At 42.3% G+C, this 7,728-nt stretch overlaps 2 long non-coding RNA genes across 2 annotated transcripts; one reads left to right on the top strand and one right to left on the bottom strand.

The window, feature by feature from the left end:
* The first annotated feature begins 712 nt into the window (after nt 1-712).
* LOC143133184 (uncharacterized) lies at nt 713-2,304 on the top strand. The gene is made up of 2 exons (XR_012988484.1): nt 713-1,197; nt 1,711-2,304. It is a non-coding gene; the product is annotated as an uncharacterized LOC143133184 (long non-coding RNA).
* A 48-nt stretch (nt 2,305-2,352) lies between these two features.
* LOC143133183 (uncharacterized) lies at nt 2,353-3,994 on the bottom strand. Its single transcript, XR_012988483.1, has 2 exons — nt 3,714-3,994; nt 2,353-3,303 (listed from the first exon to the last, which is right to left on the bottom strand). It is a non-coding gene; the product is annotated as an uncharacterized LOC143133183 (long non-coding RNA).
* Nucleotides 3,995-7,728: the final 3,734 nt, after the last annotated feature.

Raw genomic sequence — 7,728 nt, 5'->3', positions numbered from 1 at the left:
ACCGCTTCGCTGCGCGGCGGTCATAATAATGCCGTTGCCGTAGTGACAATAACAAGCATGCAGCCAAAGCCTTAGAATGCACCTTGTGGAATGTCTTATGTAGGCTACTGTACCAATGGAATTAAGTCAAATATAAATGATACATATGAATTGAAATTAAACAAAAACAAATAAACAACAGGTATATTTAAACAAAAACAAATAAACAAGACATGTTTATTTACACTCCCACCAATCATGAGTGATTAATGGGACAATTTATGGTTCACTTTAAACACGAATGATTTAAACTTGAAAATGACTAAAAATATTACCCAAACCATATTAAAGGGAAACACTAATGGGAATAGATGGTTTTAGGGAGAGGAAGTCAGATTAGCCCATCTCCAGACAAGCTTCTGGACTGGATGCTCCACTTCAGATATTTTATGGTGGCGCTCACCCCTATTGTTAAGGTTCCGGTCACCTGGGCAGACCTTTACTCTCCTTACCAGTCCATCTTTGTCAGTGGTGACTTCTGAGACTCTAGCTAATCTCCATTCATTTCTGGGTACATGGTCCTCTTTCATTAATACAACATCTCCAATGTGTAGATTCCTTTTTGGGGAATGCCATTTCTAGCCTGACGTAGTCATACTCAATTCTAGTCAGAATTTGAGTCTGATACTGCTCCATAGAGCTGTGATTATGGGGCGTGTTTCAAACGAACCAGGAAAAAAAATGCCTCTGCACTCAATTGGATAGACCTACAACCAATCAGAGCAACGGAGTGTGTGACGTATGTTAAGCGACGCATAGTTGATGTCAACAGAACTCAACTGCACGCTAGAAGAAGAAAATGTGAGCGATTTTCGCAGGTGTAAAAATAATGTAAGGATACACGGAGTTCTTCAACACACGAACCTCATTTTTGAGAGAAACAGTAAAGGTGAATGCATATACGATCAAGTTATCCGTTTAGGATTACAACTCCACAACACTGCAAACAAATCGCATCGCATTTGTCGGTCCTGTCAGAACTTTATAACACGGTTGGAACGCGACATGCCCGTGTTTAAAAAATGGACAGAAGACGAAGGAGACCAGCCTGAAGAACCGTGTTCATCTGAGGCATCAGAGACGCCCCGGACTCTGAAGAAGTTCTGCCCCAATCCGTCATCTCCAACCGGTACAAAAACGCGAAGAAGCATTACAGAGGTAAGCTTGTTAATACATTTCTACTTCTTATGATATGACTATGAGAATAACCTCGATTGCCACGTTTCACATGAGTTAATAGTGAGTCGTGATTATTGTCCAATGTGATAAACACTGTGCATTCCCACACTCCTCATTTCCGTGAAATCTATCTATGATTAAATCATCTAGTCATATTTTGACATGCCTAGTATTCTGGAAGCCAGCCCGAATTTCAGTGTAGTGTGAGCAAATGTTACCAGGATAAACTTGTACCTGATGTGTAAGTTGGCCTCTGTCACTTTGTCAATATGTAGAAACTTCATTTTGTAATGGACTAGCATGTTATCCAACCCCCACTTCTGTGCTCTGCACCTCTGTGGGGGGTGGGCAGTGTTTCTCTGACCTGCTCAGCAATTGCATCTGGTGTCACCATATTTAACAGTCTGTATTTTCCAATGTATTGTCAATGCACGTTATACTTATTAGGCTATACTGTAATTCTTCACACTGATGTGTTCACTTATATTTCAGGTTGTCACCCATTTTCCATCCACTTGACCTCCACCTGGAACACCTAAACAAAATTATCTCAAATCATTTATGAGAGGATTGGGACCAAACATGTCAGAAATGTCAGCAGCCAGAATCAGTAGGTCCATTGGCATCGTCAAAGAGCTAATGGACAAAACGGACACAGAGCTGGAGCTGACAAGGCCGGCTGGCATTCATCATGTGGCCCGAGAACAGGACGTTTTAACACTGGTAAACGTTTTCAGGGAGACACAACTTTCCCAACAAAAATCACCCAGGCAGGCAGTCTCATGCATTCCCGAATTTCAAGAGAAACTTATTGGCAAAGCTGAATTACCAGGAGAAAATAATGGACTGGCAAAATGTGCCTATTTAAATAATTAAGTAAATGTGAAATGTAAATGGTGATGGTAATTTGTAAATATTGTTTTCGTAAATGACAATGTAAATAATTGTTTTCATATAATAGTTTAGTAGTATCCACATTCTTGAAAACATTTTTGTGTTTTCTTATTGGTTGTATGTTCAAAGTTCAGCGTATATCTTCAAACATTACCTATTATGTGTAGATATTAAAAATCTTTATTGACATGTCTTATTGTTTGTCTTTAAATGCAGAAACATCACCAACCAGTAGAGAAGTATAAACCATTTTAATTTTATTCAAAAATATTAATGTAACAGAGGTAAAAAAAAGGCATTTGCACAACAACAGGACCCTGAAGCTACAAATTTGAGCCTGAATTTGAAGCTAGCCTGAGATCTTCAACATTGACAAGCCTGATTCCAAGTTACTTGGGGATGATTGTATCTTATCATCCTCATCCTCGTCATCAAAGTAACCAGTGTAATCCATGTCAACCTGAACACGGTCATCCTGAACAACACAGTCATCAAACAAATTAGTTTGACTCTGTTCGATGTCATCAAAAACCTCATGCATAATTCATAGTATCTCTTTTGCATGTTCCAGCTTGTATGTAGGGAGATTATGGATAATGAAGTCCAGGTCAAATATCTGTGTGCACTGTTCTAAAACTGATCAATGAGTTCATCTCCAAAACCAGTGCAGGCTGTGTCGACTGTGTAAAGTGGTATGTTTTTATGGTCCTGAAGTAAACTACTCCTGTAAGTTTGTAACAGTTCCCTGATCAAAAGTGTGCCCTTAGGTGTGACTATTCTGTGTTTGTGGTGTGATGAAACCTCCCCTTGAAAGTGTTCATATTTGGGGATTAGCTCCCCACAACCTTCAGGTTCACAAGAACAAACAGAATGGCAGTGAGTGCAGCACAGATGTCCTAGATCAACAGATGTGGTGTGTTCCTCAAAATGGCAGTACAAAGCTTTCCGCAGACAACTAGTGACTCCATTAAAGTACCGTCTTAACTGCTGGGTCAAGCTTTGTACTAACATCCCTCACAATCCAGTGTAGGCACTCCAGTGTATGGCCAGGTACTTTAATCAGACCCACTCTGATGTTTGTTATGTTTGGGCTCAGGGCCAAATTTATTGGATTGTCCATCTGAAGCTGTTTCATAACCCTGGCTCTGGATTCCCGATCAGCAGAAGCGGTCAATGTCAGCACAGGTGTACCTGGAATATATAGCGGTACAAAAAGCAACCAATAAGTAACAGTAAAAATAAGAAATTATGAGTAGTATCATTTAGTACTTTTTAATGACTGTACTGACATCTAAAAAGAATACATCACTTATAAGGGGTACAGTGACTAGCCTACCAATATGGGTATGGTGCTTGAGTACATAAAGCAACACCCAAATGCCCTTCTGCCCTTTTGCAGCCTGACCACTGATAGAAATAAAACAGTAACCTACATTAGAATGTTTTAACAGCTAGTTCGCTACAATCACACTAACGTTATGATTGTACCAAGTCTGAGTTAGCGAACGTACAACGATACCTAGGCTACTATGTTTACAACATGGGATTCATATCACGACATTGGGAGTTATTTACTAAGTCAGACAGTTAGACTCTCTTACCATTTGTAAGTTAGATGAACTTCGTCCATGACGATACCCATTACGTTGGCTTGAAAAACATCGGAGCTTAGCATGTCCCTCCACTTGTTGTTCAGCAGCCAGGATTCCGGGCTTCAAAAAAGGATCTGGCAACGACCGCTGGCTATATCCACCTCGTCGTGCACGCCGAGTTGCATCGCCGTGATGCCCATTTCAGTTGCTTCGGCAAAAAAAATCTTTCTTATCAACAAATGCCTTGATCCCGTTACTCTGTTCCTCTTTTAAAATGAATTCGCTGTCGATATCTTCTAGAACAGACCTGATAGCCGAATCTACACATTTCAATTCGCCAGCGGCAGGCATCGTTGTTGTAAACGAATTCAACCCAAGCGCTCTTTGGTGACGTGGTGGATTACGTTACTGTTGAGCATCTGTCCATCATCGTATAAAGCCCGCCCTGACAATTTGATTGGCCCGCCAGTATTTGGGCGAGCATACTCGCGCCACTATTGATCAATGCCAGACCGAACTTCCCGACCTCAAACGTTGTGGGCGGGACTAAGTTCGGAATGGCACCCAGGCTATGCCATTTCTGTCTGAGAGCTATATTTGCGAGGTATTCTTTTCGCCATCGACTCAAAAGGTATTGTACACGTCGCCACCTTTTCCGGCTATACAAGTCTTCTCTGACAAATTCTCCAGGGGGTGGTAGGGCCTTAACAGATTTCATAGTCAGGAGATGATTTGGGGTAAGTGGTTCAAGGCTGTTGGGATCACTTAGGTTGTCAACAGTCAGTAGGCGATTATTCACAATTGCCATAGCTTCACAAAGTAGGGCTCGGCGAGAGAAGTCATCTAGCCTGCCAGAACAGAGACCAAGGGTTGATTTCAGGATGCTTTTCACTGTCCTAACTTGTCTTTCCCAGACTCCACCAACATGGCTTGAATAGGGTGCATTCATGATGAAATCACATTGCTTTTCAGAGAGAAATGCTGTCAGTCTGGCTCTATTAACCTCCTTTAGACCTTGTTTGAATTCGCTTTTGGCGCCAACAAAGTTAGTTCCTTGATCAGATTTAATTTGGCGAACTGCGCCGCGTATGGCAATAAAACATCTAAGGCCATTGATGAAAGCATCGGTTGACATATCATCAAGCATTTCGATATGAATGGCCCGTGAGCACAGGCATGTTAGGAGAAGACCGTATCTTTTGTTTTCTTTCCTGCCTTGCTTAGTAACAAATGGGCCAAAACAGTCCATTCCACAGAAGGTAAAGGGAGGTGAAGGTTCCACGCGTTCAGGGGGTAAATCAGCCATCCCTCGGTTTACGGTGTCGTCTGCAGGTAATGCAGCGATGAATAAATGTTGCCACTGCTCGGTTTATTCCTGGAATCCAGTAGCCGTTGGATCTTATTTGATTGATAGTGAAGCCCTTGCCTTGATGGTTGACTTGTTCATGGTAGTGAGCAACAATCATCCTTGTGATGTGATGGTCTTTGGGAATTATTGTAGGGTGTTTGATAGAGTTGCACAAGGAGGAGCAGTCAAGTCTTCCTCCCACCTTGAGAATACCATCTCTGTTAAGAAAAGCATCAAGAGTGTACAGCAGATTTTGAGGTGGCAGAGGAGTTCCTTTCCTCAGTAGTCTTAACTCCTCTTGATAAGTGTTTTCTTGAAGATCTTTAATTATGCATTGTTCAGCTCTTTCACGCTCTGCAACAGAGGTGAGATTGTTTGATCTGTTTCTGCTGATGAATCGGAGAATCCGTGCAACAGCTCGAATTGATGATGACCAAGATGAGAGCTTAGACAGGCGATCAACAAGGCTTACTTGTTTGGTAGTTCTTGTGGTCAGTGTTACAGCACTTCTGACCTCAGGATCGCCGATCGTTAAGCATGGAGTTTCATCTTCTTGCAGATTAATTTCTTTACTCCACAGAAATGTTGGTCCAGTAAGCCAGTTGGATGACATAAGTTCCCTGGGAGCCAAACCTCTGGAGGCATGATCTGCAGGGTTCTCTTTGGTTGGAACATATCTCCACTGCTGAATGGATGACCCAATATGTATTTTCTGGACTCGGTTAGACACAAAAGTGTGGAAATGCCGTGCCTCATTCTTTATGTATCCTAAAACCACTTTGGAGTCGGTCCAGAAGAACTCCTCTGTAATGGTGTGTTTGAGTTCCTCCTTGAGCATATTGCTTATCTTAACTGAGACAACAGCAGCTGTTAATTCAAGCCTCGGAATCGTTGTGACCTTTGTTGGCGCAACACGTGATTTTCCCATGACAAGAGCACAGTGAACATCTCCCTTTTCATTCTGAAATCTCAGGTAAGAACACTGACCGTAACCTTTCATGCTTGCATCTGAGAAATGGTGTAGCTCAGTCTTTGTGACCTTTCCAAATTTAACAGGTAAGTATGTGCGTGATATGCAGACATTGTTTAATAGATTTAGGTCCATTCTCCATTGTTCCCATTTTGGACGAAGTTCGTTTGAGATAGGATCATCCCAACCTGTACCTCGTCTACACATTTCTTGAAGTATCATCTTCCCTTTGATCAGGAATGGTGCCACAAATCCCAGTGGATCATAGAGAGAGGCTACTGTAGACAAAATGCCTCGACGCGTTGTGGGTTGATTTTTGAGGCCAACATTGAACTTAAAGCAGTCAGATCTTATGTCCCATTGAATTCCTAGGGCTCTTTCAAGTGGTAGGTCATTGAATAAGAGGTCCAATTTTTCAACTTCAGCTGCACGTTCAGAAGGTGGTATGCTCTCTAGGACATCGCGGTCATTGGAAATGAACTTATGTAGTCGAAGACCACCCAGTGCACGTGTTTCTTTGGCAAGCTGAATGGCATGCTTTGTGTCTTCAACGCTGGTAACTCCATCATCTACGTAGAAGTCTCTCATGATAAACCGTGAGCCTTGAGGATAGAGGTTGATGTTTTCCTTAGCTAGATGTTTCAGTCCATAATTAGCACACCCTGGGGAGGACGTTGCGCCGAACAGGTGTACCTTCATACGAAACTCACAAGGCTGAGAGTTCAAGTCTCCATTCTTCCACCAAAGAAAGCGCAAGTAGTTGCGGTCTTCTTCGCGTACATGGAAATGGTGAAAATGTTTTTCAATATCACACATCAATGCTACAGGGTGCTTTCTAAAGCAAATGAGGACTCCGGTCAAATTATTCAACATATCGGGCCCTGAAAGGAGGTGGTCATTCAGGTTGGTTCCTTTGTATCTGGCGGAGCAATCAAACACCACCCGAAGTTTGTCTGGTTTTTTTTGCAATAACTTCTTCCATGAATTTTACATAATGCTCCTTATACTTTGTGTCCTTTTGCAGCTTTCTCTTGAGGTGATTGAGGCGTATCAACGCCAATGCTTTGTTATCTGGCAGGCTGGGTCTGTCTTTAAAAGGTAAAGGCATTTCCAAATGGCCATGTGTATTTTTCCTTATACCTTCATCTAGCTTACTGAGAAAATTGATGTCATCTTGCGAAACTTTTCTTGTCCGATTCCAAAATGCGAATGGCATCAGTGGGAGTTAAAGGGGGCATCTCATTAACAGTGATTCTATGACAGAAACGACTTGTGTTCAGTGAATCGGGGCCTTGTGATGAACGTCCTACAATGCTCCATCCCAAGTCTGTCTTCACAGCATAGGGCTCTTCGTTTCCTCCAAGAATGACTTGCCTTGGTGCCATCGCTCTGGAACAGTTGTATCCTATTAAGAGGCCTACTTCGCAGTCCTTCAGGGGTGGAATTTCATCTGTTATTGGTGAAAGATGAGTCCATTGTTTGGCTGTCTCACAAGTTGGAATGTGACTACGGTTTACGGGAATGCAATCTTTTGTGTAGGCAACAGGAAGGTCCATAAGAATGGTTGAGGAGTAGCCCCTTACACGAAGGCCTGAAATTCTCTCGCTTGTGATGACTGTATCCGTTCCACTCATAGTAGTCAGTTTTAGTCTCACGAGACTCTTTTCGGTGTTCAGACAATTACTCACTTCTTGGTCGATGAAGGT

Source organism: Alosa pseudoharengus, unplaced genomic scaffold (genome assembly GCF_046254945.1).
Source record: "Alosa pseudoharengus isolate Yale_2024_CS ecotype anadromous, Long Island Sound unplaced genomic scaffold, YU_APseudo_1.1 YU_APseudo_1.1_scf_19, whole genome shotgun sequence".
Taxonomy (NCBI): domain Eukaryota; kingdom Metazoa; phylum Chordata; class Actinopteri; order Clupeiformes; family Clupeidae; genus Alosa; species Alosa pseudoharengus.
Note: the sequence above shows the minus strand (reverse complement) of the source record. Positions and strands in the feature narration are given on the sequence as shown.